We start from the raw sequence: 15,093 nt of genomic DNA, 5'->3' as shown, positions 1-15,093 counted from the left end.
GTGAAAACCAGCTTCTTAGTAAACTATATAGGCACTTCCTGGTTACCCATGATATGAGAATAACCTTTAAACTATTTCCATTTCAGATCCCAGCTGGAAACAGGAAGCGCATGGGGTACAGCTTTAAACAAAAACAAAAGAACCCAAAGATAAACCAAATTGTTCCAGGGTTCAGAAGAGGTTTATGCTAAGTGTTAGAAGGTTCACATGTAGCGAATCCTCTCCCAGTTTCTGCCATTCCAGAAATTCCTTCTGCGGGGGTGGGGGTGGGAGGGTAGTGGAGGAAGGGTTGTGCTAAATTGCATAGCACTGCCATCTCCAGGCCCAGTGGAGAACACTTTCTCAGGGTCAGTCAGATAACTCCTCTTCCCAAACACTTTATTTAAATATAATCAGATGGTTAAAAATTTGACAGCAGACAGACTGGAACAGATTTTTCTACTGTTTCCAATGTTTGAAAAGTCAGTAGACACAGCTTTTTTGTGGTGTATGCACATTTAAAAAAATATTTGCTGATTGAAAAGCCATTTACAATAAATAGGAAAATTTAAATAGCTCATACTGCATTGCCAAATGATGGGAGTAACACAGACACAAACATATTGTTCTGAAAAAAAAATTCCTTAAAAAGAAAAGTATGAATCAAATGATTTAGAAGTGCTGTTTGAGCAGATGGTGTGATTAACAACTAGCATGTTAGCCATCTCAGGAGCTTACAGAGAAGTAAACAAATGCAAGGGGAAAAAATCACTTTTATTCCCCCGAAGAGTATGTAGTTCACTTCATTAGGAAAATTTGAAAGTCTGCATTTTGAAAGTTTGATGTCCCTGGGGGATATTGGGAATAAGGAGTGAGGGGAGCCTCTTTGGGGAAAGACCACATAGGACAAGTGCTGATGCTCCATGAATGACCCAGGATGAGATGGGAGAAGTTGACATTGTCCTTGTCTGAACCACTGGAGGCAGGTGGCCACAGTGCAGAACACACGGGCCTTGGAGTCAGAAGGCCAGGTTCTCAACCCTAGTGCCAGCTGCCTTCCACCTTGAGGCTATCTTTGCTCCCTCCCAACCTCAGTTTCTCTGTTTAGAAAATAAGAGTGAGAGCCTGGGGCACCTAGGTGACTTAGACGGTAAAGTATCCAACTTCAGCTCAGGTTATGATCTCATGGTTCAGGAGTTCAAGCCCCACGTCGGGCTCTGTGCTGACAGCTCAGAGCCCGGAGCTGCTTTGGATTCGGTGTCTCCCTCTCGCTCTGCCCCTCCCCCACTCATGCTCTGTCTCATTCTCTCTGTCTCACTCTCTCTCTCTCTCTCTCTCTCTCAAAAATAAACAAACATTAAAAAGAGAGAGAGAGAGCGTGCCCAGATGACTATACAGCTGTGCTTCAAAAACGTTAATGCACACCTAGAGATCTCTTTAGAATGTAGATTCTAACTCACAAGACTGGGGTAGGGTCCGAGAGTCTGAATTTCCCTCAGACTCCCAAGTAATGCTGATGGTGCTGATCCACAAACCACACATTTACTATTAGGGTGAAATATCCCTTCCGACGATGATACTCTGTCACCTTCTCATATGTGAGGTACAGCTCAGAATAAGGTAAGAAAAGAACAAGGTTAACCTTCCAGGCCCATATGATTTGGAAATGCATGTATGGATAAAAGCGCCTCACGAACATGCCAAATGTTGAATTGATTTTAAAAGCAAATCAAGTATTTATTTACATTATATAATGTATATTTATACATACACATATATAACATATATAATTGAATTGACTTTTGTGAGCAGGTGCAGTGATAGGACAGTCCTGGGACTTAGACATGGAGACTAAATAAATGGGAATTAGATGAAAGGGAGGCTGAGAGACTGGGCAATCAATCAGCATCCACGTAGAGTATTCAAGACTGATCCTGAGACTTCACCAGGATTAAAATCTTTTTCTCTGTGAAAGACATTGTCAAGAGGATGAAAAGGTAAGCTAATGTCTGGGAGAAAATATTTGCAAACCATGTATATGACAAAGTCCACGTATATGGACTTGAATCCAGAATATATAAAGAGTTCTCAGAAGTCAATGGTAAAAACAAAAACAAAAAAAATTTAAAGCAGGCAAAAGACTTATATAGCAGGTAACTTAGCCAGAGAGGAGATATGGATGGCAAGTAAGCAAACCAAAGATGTTCAACATTACCTCTTGGTGAAATGCAGGTTAAACCCACAATCACACCACACACCTATTATAATGGCTAAAATTTAAAAGCTGAAAACACCAAGAAACTGAATCACTCATATATTTGCTGGTCGAAAAGTAAAAATGATACAGACTTCAGAAAACTGTTTTGGCAGTTTCTTATAAAGTTAAACATACATTTACCATATGCATTAGCAATTCCACTTCAATATATATTTACCCTAGAGAAACAAAAACTTACATCCACACATAATGTGTACAAGAGTGCTTATATAGCAGCTCTATTCATAATTGTCAAAAATTAGAAACAGCCCAAATACCTTTCAATCAATGAGTACACAAACATTGGGTGGTATATCCACCCAATGAAATTTACTTGGAAATAAAAAGGAGCTAACTACTGATATATATGACAATTTAGATGAATCTCAAAGGCATCATGCTGAGTGAAAGAAGCCAGTTTAAAAAATTTCACTCTGTATGATTGCATTTATACCACACTTTCAAAAGACAAAAACTAATGTGACAGAGAGCAAAACAGTCAATGGTGGCCAGGGTCTGAGTAGAAGGGGGTAGTACAAAGGAGTTCAGTACTACCCTAAACTAGTAGTACTAGTACTACTACACTCATAGTACTATAACTACTGCACATTCTGATTGTGGTGGTGGTTATACAAATCTATCCATGTGTTAAAATTCATAAAATCACATACCCAAAAAGTCAATAATATTACTGTGTGTTAATTATTAAAAAAAAAAAAAACCCTAATCTTTAAAACAAAATGGTTAACTTATTTTTTAAACTTAGCATAGAAATGAAGAGTTTTTGGAAGTCTGATTAATAAAGTAAATGTTTCCTAGCCACTATTATAATACTTTACCAGTGAACTTTTATGGTTAGCTACCACTTTTCTATCTCTGTCCACAGCCTTAAAAGACATTCCGATACTTGAGTCCCAATAGCTTATCATTTTCAGTCTACAATACCCTTTCCTTTTCAGATAATTTATAAGATGTCAAATAAGTGTTTCCAAATTCTTCACACAGTCAGTAGTGGGTCCAAGAGACCAACTCCCTACTGACCAGGCCTCACCTTCCAAAAACTTAATATGCTTATAAAAATAAACTTCGTTGATTCTCCCATTGTTTTTATCACATTAATACCCTCCCCCCTCCCAGATATTTTACAAAAAGAACCTATATCAACAATTTCTGTTTAAAAAGAAAAAGACTGTGGCACCTGGGTGACTCAGTTGGTTTAGCATCTGACTCTTGGTTTTGGCTTAGGTCATGATCTCAGGGTTTGTGAATCTGAGCCCTGCATAGGGCTACATGCTGACAGTGTGGAGCTGGCTTGGGATTCTCTCCCTCTCTCTCCATCTCCAGCTGGAGCACTCACAAACTCTCTCATGCTCTCTCTCTTTCCCTCAAAAATAAATAAATACACTTAATTTTAAAAAGAAAAGAAAAAGACTGACAACAACATGCAAAAAAATGAACTGGGCATTAACTCAAAATGGGTTAAAGACTTGTATATAAGACCTAAAATCATAAAACTCCTAAAAGAAAGCAGGCAATAAACTTCTTGACATAGGCCTTAGCAATGACTTTTTTAATAGAACATCAAAAGCAAAAGCAACAAAAGCAAAAATAAACAAATGGGATTATACCAAACTAAAAAGCTTCTGTATGCAAAGGAAACCATCAACAAAAGGAAAAAACAAACTACTGAATGGGAGAAAATATTTGCAAATACTTGGTAAGGGGCTAATGTCCAAAATATATAAAGGGGCTTATGTCCAAAATATATAAAGAAATATATAAGAACCATTAGAAAAAGCAAATAATCTAACTCAAAAATGGGCAAAAGATCTGAAAAGGTGTTTTTCCAGAGAAGACATACATATGTCATGAAAAGGTGTTCAACACATGAAAAGATGTTCCATGTCACTCGCCATCAGGGAAATGCAAATCAAAACCATAATGAGATATCACCTCACACCTGTTAGAATGACTATTATTAAAAGATAAGAAATAGCAAGTGTTGGCTAGGAAGTAGAGAAAAGGGGACCTTCATGCACTAGTGGTGGGAATACAAATTGGTGCAGCCACTGAAGAAAACAGTATGGAGGTCCCTCAAAAAATTAAAAATACAAGTATCTACCATATGATCCAGCAATCCTACTTGTGGGTATTTATCTGAAGAAAATGAAAACACTAATTTGAAAAGATATCTGCACCCCCATGTTCCTTACAGCATTACTTACAATAGCCAAGGTGTGGAAACAACCTAAGAGTCCATCAGTGAATGAATGGAGAAGGAAGAAGCATATATAATGGAATATTATTCAGCCATAAAAAAGGATGATATCCTGCTGTTTGCAAAAACATGAAATAACCTTGAGGGCATTATGCTAACTAAAATAAATCAGATAGAGAAGACAAATTCCATATGATCTCTCTCATACATAGATCTGAACTCATAGATGCAGAGAACCTATTAGCCAGAGGCAAGAAGTGGGGGATGGGAGAAATGGGTGAATTGTGGTTGTTTCTTTGTTTTAGTTTAAATAAACTGAATTAAAATATAAACATTTTTAAATAAAAAAAGAAAAGACAGACAACATATGGCTAGAAGAAAATATTCACCCTCATTAGTCATTAAAGAATTACAAATTAGTGTGAAATACTATTTTTTAAACTATCAGCTTTGTAAAGAAACAGAATTATATTCCTCAAGGAGGAGGTATGAGGAAATGGGGCATGAGGGGAAACTGATTTACCTTTAAAGGGGTCAGTTTAACAATGAGCATCACCATGGGGTGCCTAGGGGGCTCAGTCGGTTGAGCATCCGACTTCAGCTCAGGTCACCATCTCACGGTTTATGAGTTGGAGCCCCACATAGGGCTCACTACTGTCAGCCTGTCAGCACAGAGCCTGCTTCCAGTCCTCTGTTCCCCTCTCTCTGCCCCTCCCCTGTTGTGCTCTCCCAAGAATAAATAAATATATATACCAAAAAAAAAAAAGAGCATCACTTCTGGGATAGCAATTCAACTTCTTAGAATTTATTCTAAGAAAGAATCAAGCAAGAATCAGCTTACCATTGTGTTAATAGGGAAATATCGAGTGTCAGGGCTCTAAAATCCCATCGAGGGAATGGGTAAAGATTTTTTGTCATTCTCTGGTGTGCTAGATGCTGCACAGAGCATAATATTACAGTCTGAGAGTATAATACGATCAGAAATATACACGGATCAATATGCATAAAGAACATACTGACAGCCAAATATTGACTTGATTTTAAAAGTAAATAGGGACACCAGGGTGGCTCAGTCGGTTGAGCGACAGACTTCGGCTCAGATCATGATCTCAGGGGTCCTGACTTAAGAGCTACACATCAGGGTTCGCTGCTCTCACCACCGAGCCGACATCTGATCCTCTGTTCCCTTCTTTCTCTGCCCTGCCTCGTCTGCGCCTGCGCACTCTCTCACACATAAACATTTTTTTTAATAAATAAAATATTAAATTCTGTAACATATCTCTATTAAAAGGTAGATTAAACTACATAATATCCAGACATTAAAAAATGTATCTGTATTTATAGACATAAAAGATTTGTATTTCATGCAGGCTACAAAATAGTACTACCTCATTTCATACAAAATTTACAAAAAGACGGAAAACATATATATGGCAGAAAAATATGTAAAATACATTTTAAGATATTATCATAGGTTTTGTTGCGTGTGGGGTGATATTGATTTTTATTTTCTTTTTTTCTGTGTTTTCTAGGGGGTTTTCTCAGAGTATATTACTTTGATGATTGAAAAAATTCCAATGAAACTAGTTCTAGAAACAATTAGCAGATTAATCAAAGACAGTTTTCTTTATATTAACTCTGTTGTCATTCTCAAGGAGGCTATGCCTCTTAGGTGTATAGAATCCTGCCTTTCTTCACAGGTTCCATAGGCTTCCCAGAGGGGTTCCAATGATTGCCCCATGGCATTTCATGTCACAAAGGCAATCTCTCAGCTCAATTAACAGCTGATAATATATCTTAAGCAACATCCATACATGAAGTGCATTCAAAGACTTTGGGTGGGGACCAGCCACTCCCAGTAATCTTGCTGCACCCTGATTTTTTCCGTAGTGACTCTCAACTGTCTGCTTCCAAAGCTAATTTGGAAATGAATTCAGCCTTAACCTCCTTCCATAAGAGCTTTCTTTAAATAAAAAAGGCTGCAGAACTTTTTTTCAAGTAGTTGTCCCTAAAAGTGGGTTTCGTTAAAAACTTGGAATGTTTCTAATTATTTCAGGTAATAAAAAGTCAGACAGCAAAGGGAGAAAATCTGTCTTTTCTCTTTTTTTGAATCTGTATTTTCTAAGTTAATTGTTTTTTTCTTTTTAGATGCTGTTCACATTTCTATTCAGGAAAAAAGAAGAATAAATGAATTCATTGGATTATATGATTTCCTTTGCATCCACATGTATTAACTTTTCCATATCTACATAGCTTGCTGATTTGATGTACTTAAAAGCCATCTCGTCATCAGTAATTTCAGAAAATTTTGTAATGTGCTTCTAGAATTATTTAGTCACTTAATTTCTAGTTTACCCTGAGTACCTGGACATTTTTATTGATCTGTGGCAAAGAGTGTTCACATGTTTATAATAATGTCTTTAGTTAGCCTTCAGGCTTTTTAAAAAGTTGTTTTAATATCTACTTTGGCCAAGTTTGTCTGATCAGTGCTTGAATTTTATCTAAATGGGTGTTCTTGGCTTTAGCCCACATAATAAAATGTCAGATTTGATTGTGCCATGATTATCCAACAGATAACATCAACACCAGTCTAACCCAGTTCATTCTACACACACTCTATGCCATGTGGGGTTATTCTACTTTGCTAGAATTAGTCATTTGTCTCATCCCAAAATCTCATCTCTTTATTTCATCCTGAATTAGGTAGCCTGACAACTGACAGGTAGATAATTGAAATTTTTAACTTCTTACCCAACCTAACATTTTAGCTTCACCAGTTTCACTGGGAAACTGATTGTCAGTACCCTGGTCAGGCACTTTTTTTCCCTATTTTTTGATTATTTTTAAAAAATTATAATTAATGGAATTTATGCTGGCAGAGATTTCAGAGAGAATACTTGCATAGAAAAAATTTTTATGTCATTTCTAATGGCATTTTCTGCTCACAAAGACTGATAGAATTCCCTGAACTCCAGCCTACATATACCATTTGTTACCCATCTTTCTCCAATTATCTCAAGACCACTTATTTCACACTGTCCCCTCCCTCACATATCACCAAACATTCCATTTCATCCAGTTAATGGTTTCCGCATTTTTAGATTTTGACCTGACTTTTCTCCCATTTCCCACAAGTGTCAAATAGCTTTCTCCTGATAAATTGGATACCATTTTCCTCAAATAAATCATTGACTTCCCTCCAATGACATAGCATCAAATTTCTTTCAATGACTCTCGCTACTTATCACATGCTTTTCCTAACTTGCTGGTCTCTCTGAAATTTAGAAACTGCTCTATCAATTTAACAAATTCTAAGCCAACTTCCTGATAGTCTTCCTTCCTAATCTATTCTCCATGGCCCCTGAAGTCTTCTAGTTAACAATAATAGAAACTATTTATCAACCACAATGTAGTAACCACTTTTGAGATATTATAACTTATCCTCATAATGGGGGAAACACTGTCATTCCAGTTTTACAGATGAGGAAACTAAAGCTCAGGAATTCAAGTAATGTGCCCAGGCAAGCTCAGCTAGTGCCAGCTGGAGTTCACATTCAGGTCTCTGCCAATGAGACCTCTATCTTGACGCCATGGTGTCATTCCCAGCCAGGCACCCATGCCTGACCATCTTATCTGATTCACGCCCCGTTGCCCCTGTGTAGCCCATGACTCAGCCTCCTGCCTGCCGTACTAACCGATGCAAAGTGAGACTGGCACAGGACGAACCACACGCAAGTTTCTTTCAAATTGCTATCATGGGGCCTTCTCTTATGTCCTTAAAGTTCCTCCCAGATGCATTACTTTTTTCCCTCGAAAACTTAATTCTTTTTCTAAAGTCTTCTGTGGTTCCTCAAGCTAACACTACTTTTCCCTCCTTTCTCAAAAAAGCCAGTTATTGATTTATTACTTTTTTAGTGTGGCAGCAAATCAATACACCAGGAAGCAGTTTGTCAGATGATCCTAAGATTGCAGAACAATGATTTTCTTGGGGGAAATGAACACCAGGGATTCCTATTTGAGAATTGTGGGTGATCCCATCTTCCCAGCCCTTCTTTTGTTCTAAAGCAGAAAAAGCTGGTCTGGTGATTACTCACATCACATTTCCAGCTTTGCCATTCCCTTGGGCACCAACGTATTTTCTGGCATTTGGAAAGATTACTCCCTCAGGGTTTAATTGCAATTAGAGGAACAGGTTGGAGAGAACATCAAACTGCATTCTGGGAAAAAAAATTTTAATGTGGAGGAAAGGAGCTAGGTGGTAAGAAGAAAAAAATTATTAATGTCAAAAATACATTTTACATAAACACAAAGGTAATAACTTACACGTAGTGTTCCTTCTATTTTTGCTATTTGGCTCTTGACAGGCAATTTTATTTACCACTTTCTAAATTAATTTTGAAATCAAACTGCCGCTTGGCGTGTCCGCTTCTTCCTGAAATCATCTCGGCTGCCTCCAGCTGACAGTTCTGACATGCGCAGATAGCCCCTGACTCGGACCTGCTCACCTGCGCTGCGGTTGACAGCCCCTTTTTGACCCTTTAGGGATACTGGTAACCCTTCTACAAAACAAGTCGCTGCTGTCTTAGCCACCTAAACTTTCTATGGGGTCTATTCAGCCTTTTAGGCTTTCTGTGTTTTGAAGAAATCATTTTTTAAGAAATCACTATTCTTTTAAAGCCATTTTTAACTAAAACTTTTTTTGTGTGTAGTAAACGATAAAAGAACCCTTTTTAAAAATATTTTATTTGTTTGTTTTTGAGGGGGGAAACATGAGAGGAGGAGGGGTAGCGGGAGAGGGAGAGAGAGAATCTTAAGCAGGCTCCACGCTTAGCACAGAGCCCACCGTGGGGCTCCATCTCACAACTGTGAGACCATGACCTGAGCCAAAATCAAGAATCAGACACTTAATGGGCTGAGCCACCAAGGCACCTCTAGAGGGACTCTTTTAAACATACCAAACCTGAGGTCAAATTCATTAATCAAGTGCCTAAAGATTAGGTTCCATCGCAGATTGCATCTTCACTTACTATTTAGAGCGCTAAATTACCTACTCCTACATGCTGGCTTCTTGAAATGATCCCCCTCACTTTCTGTGTGTCTCAGATTACAGTTATTTTTTAAGAATTTTATTCTGCTGTATTGTTTTTTATATCGGCAAGCCACTTTAAATTCTCTTTGGAACAAAGCAGGGTATATATAAAGAAATTAAATGTCTGGAAAGGATCCTAGACCCAGGAATTAAGATTTGCTACTATTAGCTATAGGACCTGGAACAGGTCACTTAAAAATTCTAAGTCTCAGTTTCCTCATCTGCAAAATTATAGAGTTAGCATAAAATGATCTCTAAGGGCTTTTTTTTTTTTTCTTATTCTGATCTTGGGGTGATAGAATTGCCAGTCAATGGAGCAGATAAAAATTGAGAAAATATCTAAACAACCACAGGGCTGAATATACTCAATTGGCACTTAACATTCATTCCCACTTCCTTCCAGTGTGCATTTCTGTACTGCAGAGGCTGCAAAACTAAAAATTACATTATCCAGTCTCGCAGCTAGGGTCCTGGATACAAATGAGGACAGCTAGATGCATTTGCATGAGATTTTAAAGGTGGAAATGAAATAGGAACTATTTTGGTGCTTTTTGTTGCTGTTGGGAAACAATCTCGTGGAGATGCTAGTATCTAGTCTCTAGCTTCATGGGACAGGATGCAGCTATAAGGGTGGTGGATGTCACACTCCATGTTCTAGACCTGATCAGTACCTTCCACTGGGGTTGCCAAGAAACATTTGTGAAAGCAGTGTTCGTGGCTTCCCAGGTCTGGCTTTCTTAGCACCCATCTTCTATTTTGTGAATCAGATTATAGCACCTTGAGAAGGTCATATCCATGATGTTCTAGGAGTCATTGCTTGTCTCCTGATATAGCCTGATTCTCCATTCTTCTAATGGTTTTGTGAGTATCCAGCTCCCTGTATTGAATTCCTTTTTCCTTAAATTACTGAAGGGATCAAAATATTCTACCCCAAAATACTCTATGTTAGCATAAGGATTATTTTGAACTAAAGGCAATTGAGAAATAGCACACAGAAAAACTCTCTACTCTCTTCCCTTATGCCTAAAAGCAGGGTATATATTTCCCTTTGTAAAGGTGTCTTTTCTCCCCTCTCCAAAACCAGAAAAAGAGACAACTCTTGTCCCTGGAGACAGCACCAACTTGAGTCTACATAAACAAGTCTTATGGAAATAACCTTAACTTCCATTAGTGTCTCCTCATATATTCACTTTCCCACAATTTGCCACCTCTAGAAGCCCAAACACTTTGTCTTTGTCTTACCACTCCTTCACTGATTTATCACTTTGTTGTTAAAATGGTATGTAAGCTCTCAGGCCTAAACATATCTTTGGGTTTTTACTTCCTTTTCTGTGAGACCACCATACACACATAAAAATTAAAATCTTAACATCAAGAGACACCTGGCTGGCTCAGTTGGTTAAGCATCCAACTCTTGATCTTGGCTTGGATCATGATCTCACGGTTCATGGGATCAAGCCCCTGCATTGGGCTCTGTGCTGACAGCTCAGAGCCCGGAGCCTGTTTCAGATTCTGTGTCTCCCTCTCTCTCTGCCCCTCCCCCGCTCACATTCCATCTCTGTCTCTCAAAAATAAACACCAAAAAAAATTCTTTTAAGATCCTGAAATACATTACCCAGTATATATTTTTAACTTTTTCTTTGACATAATTGCAGGTTCGCAAGAAGTTGCAGAGACAGTACTGAGAGGTCCAATGTACCCTATAATTTAACAAACACTTTTTATCATTAGTAGAATTATAGCTACTAACTCTCTAACTTTTCTAACACACATCATGCCACATTACTTCCCTCCTCAAAAATCTGAAGTTAGCAGTGACATCATGGAAAATGGCAGAGTAAGAAATTCTATGGCTCCATCCCCTTATAAAAGCAATTAATAGGGAGGGGCGAGATGGCAGAGAAGTAGGGAGCTGCGTACCTGCACTCGCACCCAGGCATCACACGGAAAAGATCTGAAGCCATCAGAAACCATACCACACACAAGAGATTGGGAGAGAAAGGACGCAGACTCCACTGAGAAAGCCTTCTAACATGAGTGTGAACTGGGGAAGTAAAATNACAAGAAGCTGACAAAAAAAAGAGACAAACTGATCCAGGAACATGAAAGAAGAGATCGAGAGCTCAGCGACACAGTCAAAGGCAAAAATATCCATATCATAGGAATCCCAGAAGAGGAAGATGGGGGAAAGGTGCTGAAGGAGTCNAATGGTGGGGGAAAGGGAGAGAGGCAAACCATGAGAGACTCTTGAATGCTGACAAAAACTGAGAACTGATGGATGTAGGGGGGAGGGGGGATGGGCATGGAGGAGGGCACTTGTGGGAATGAGCACCTGGTGTTATGTGGAAACTAATTTGACAATAAACTATTGTAAAAAAAAAAAGCAATTAATAGTGGTGATGATTGCACAACAATGTGAATACAATTAATGTCACTGAACTGTACACTTAAAAATGGTTCAATTGTCAAATTTTACTCTTAAATACTGAGAACAAACTGAGGGTTGATGGGGGGTTCGGGGAGAGGGGGAAATGGGTGATGGGCATGGAGTAGGGCACCTGGGATGAGCACTGGGTGTTATATGACAATAAACTATATTAAAAAAATAAATTTAAAATGTCAAATTTTATGTGCATTTATATATATTTACTATAATAAAAAAATTTTAATTATGCATAAGACAAAAATCAACTTAATAAAATTGCTTAACAAACTTGTCAATCAACTTCTGCAGAACTCTGGTATCGAGTCAAAAGTTAACAGCCATCAGGGAAAACCTAATGATGACAGAAGCTGCCGCACTTCAGTAAAAGCACTGTGGTATTTCAGATTGCCAGTCTACCATGGCCCATCCCCAGGGTAGCAGTGCCAGGAAGTTAGTGGCATGTATTCCCAGTGTAGGTTGCTAGCGTTGGAGGTGGCATTATGGATACAAGTCTCAAAAATTTATGGCAGTGTGTCTCAACTTCCTGGTTAGCTCCCTAAAGGACCAGCACAAGGGTCTGTCTTTGTTTTGCTTGACTTAGAGCATTCCCAGGGCTGGAGTGACTTCCCAGGCAGCATTTGCCAAAAGCATTTAAAAGCAGAAGCATTGGCCATGGGAGCCTGGAGCAAGGGATACCCGTCAGGACAAGCAACAGACAAATGAGAAAACCTGGGGGGACAAAATAGGGAAAAGTGATACTTGGAGGATAAGACTTTTAAAAGCTCCTACACAATACTAGGGAATTAATAAGACCATACACATTCCCAGAGCTGGATATATGCTCAGAAAAGTCATAAAAAGACCTGAAGTTTTTACCTCTGACAGACCTTCAGGCTCTGAGCAATCAGGAAAAGGCAGAGTTGTAAATAGCCTGTCTAACTGTTCAAGAAGTATCCCCATACAGAGCCAATTTTCAGACTTGGAAGAGTGTTTTTCATTTTTCTCTTTTGCCTTCAGGCATTTAAGGAAATTCTGTCAAAATACAAGATGACCATTAAGCTAATAGAACACAGATTTCTGTAGCCACACACAAAAAACAATATAGATTTTATTAAAATAGTTGAAAAAGGCCACAAAGAAGCCAACAACAACAACCCAAAACAACTTCATTAACAAAACTCAGGGAGTGGAGAGAATCTGATTTTCAAAGCTGTCACATTATAATATTAAAAATGTTCGGATTTCAACAAAATATTGTGAGTTATACTAAGAAACAAGAAAGTATCGTACATTAACAGGAGAAAAAGAGAGTAATAAAACTGTCTGTGAGGAAACACAGGCATTAGATTTACTAGACAAAGACTTTATATCAACTGTCTTAAAGATGCTGAAAGAGATGAAGGACATCAGAGACAGAACCAAAGGAAACCAAGAGAGCAATGTCTCACAAAAATGATCTACACATTCAGTGCAATTCTTATCAAAACCCCAACAGTATTTTTTACAGACTTGGAAAAGTCGATCCTAAAATCCACATAGATTTGCAATAACCAAATCATCTTGAAAAAGGAAAAATTTCCAACAAGGGTGTAAAGATCATCCAGTGGAGAAAGAATTGTCTCTTCAACATACGATGTTGGCAGAACTGGATGTCCCCTTGCAAAACAATAAAATTGGGCCCTTACTTCCCACCACAAAAAATCCACCCAATATGGATCGAAGACCAAAATTTAAGTGTCAAACCTATAAAATCCTTAGAGGAAAATATGGAGGAAAATCTCAATGACCATGGATTTGGCAACGGATCTTAGCTATGACACCAAAACACAAGAAACAACAACAATGAAAAAGATAAATTGGAATTAATCAAAATTAAATCCTTAGAGATGGACAATAGATTTAGTTGCTGCCAGGGACTAGTGGGGAAGCAGAGTAATGAGGGACCACCACTTAATGGACACAGGAGTTCTTAGGTGATGAAATATGTTGGAACCAGATAGAGGTGATAGTTGCACAAATTGTATATGCCACTGCATTTTTCACTTTAAAATTGTTGATTTTATGTTATGTGAATTTTACCTCAATTTAAAAAAGCAAAACTTGAAACCCCTTTCCCTTGTCTGCACAATAAAGTACAAACTCTTCACTTAATCTGGCATTCTACACTCTCCATTGTCTGGCCCCATCTCTTTCCAACCTTGTCTACTTCCATATCCCAAACTCATCAGAGATGGACCGGCAAATGTGGGAATCTTTTATGCCCTCACTCACCTCCACACCATTGCATATGAAATGTCCTTTCTTCCTCTTTCCTACTTTGCTTTACTAAGTCCTACTTCTTCAAGGTTCTGCTCAGATTTCCCCTCTCTGATGAGCATGTCCCTAATCTTATTCCTTAGCTCCAGCTGGAGTATAGACTTAACCATAGGATCCTACAACACCCTTTGAACACTGCGATTGCCACACTGTCTTCTAATTATCTCTTCCTCCAAACTGTGAGGTTCTCAAGAGCAGAAATTGTGCCAGAAATATCTCGTGGCCGTGGTCCTGGCATACAGCACATGCCCTCAAAGTGGTGGATTGATAAATTTTCTCCAGCATGCTTTTTTAACCAAACTTTTGTTTCTTTACCTTAGGCTACAGTCTAATACAGTAAAGTTTCCTCAACATCGTGGGCCACTGGTCACCAGGAACCTCACAGAGTGCAGATCCTCATAAACACATGACGCCTGAAGAAACAGCTCAGCATTCATGCCCTTTTTCTAGAGGATCAGGAATGCCATCTTTATTCAATGAACACAAGGGGAAGGACATGAGGGCCTTGGAGTCAAAGGAATAAAATTCAAGTTCCTGTCGCACCGTTCACTTGTGCAACCTTGGCCAGGTCACCTATCCCCTACGGGATTCATTTTCCTCATCTGTAAAATAGGGACGAAAAATAACTGCCCTGTCTTATTCACAGAATCACTTGAGGATTAAAATGAAATGAATGTATCCACATAGATTCTATCTCCTAAATTGTGTAGCCCTCAAAGCTTTTCAAATCCATTCATAAGAGAAATTTAGAGTCAACCAAAATTGACCACCTTCCCAGTCATGGTCAGCAGTTTTTTATAGGATACATA

This window comes from Crocuta crocuta, unplaced genomic scaffold, assembly GCF_008692635.1.
Source record: "Crocuta crocuta isolate KB4526 unplaced genomic scaffold, BGI_CrCroc_1.0 scaffold153, whole genome shotgun sequence".
NCBI lineage: Eukaryota > Metazoa > Chordata > Mammalia > Carnivora > Hyaenidae > Crocuta > Crocuta crocuta.
This window is presented reverse-complemented; position numbering follows the sequence as displayed.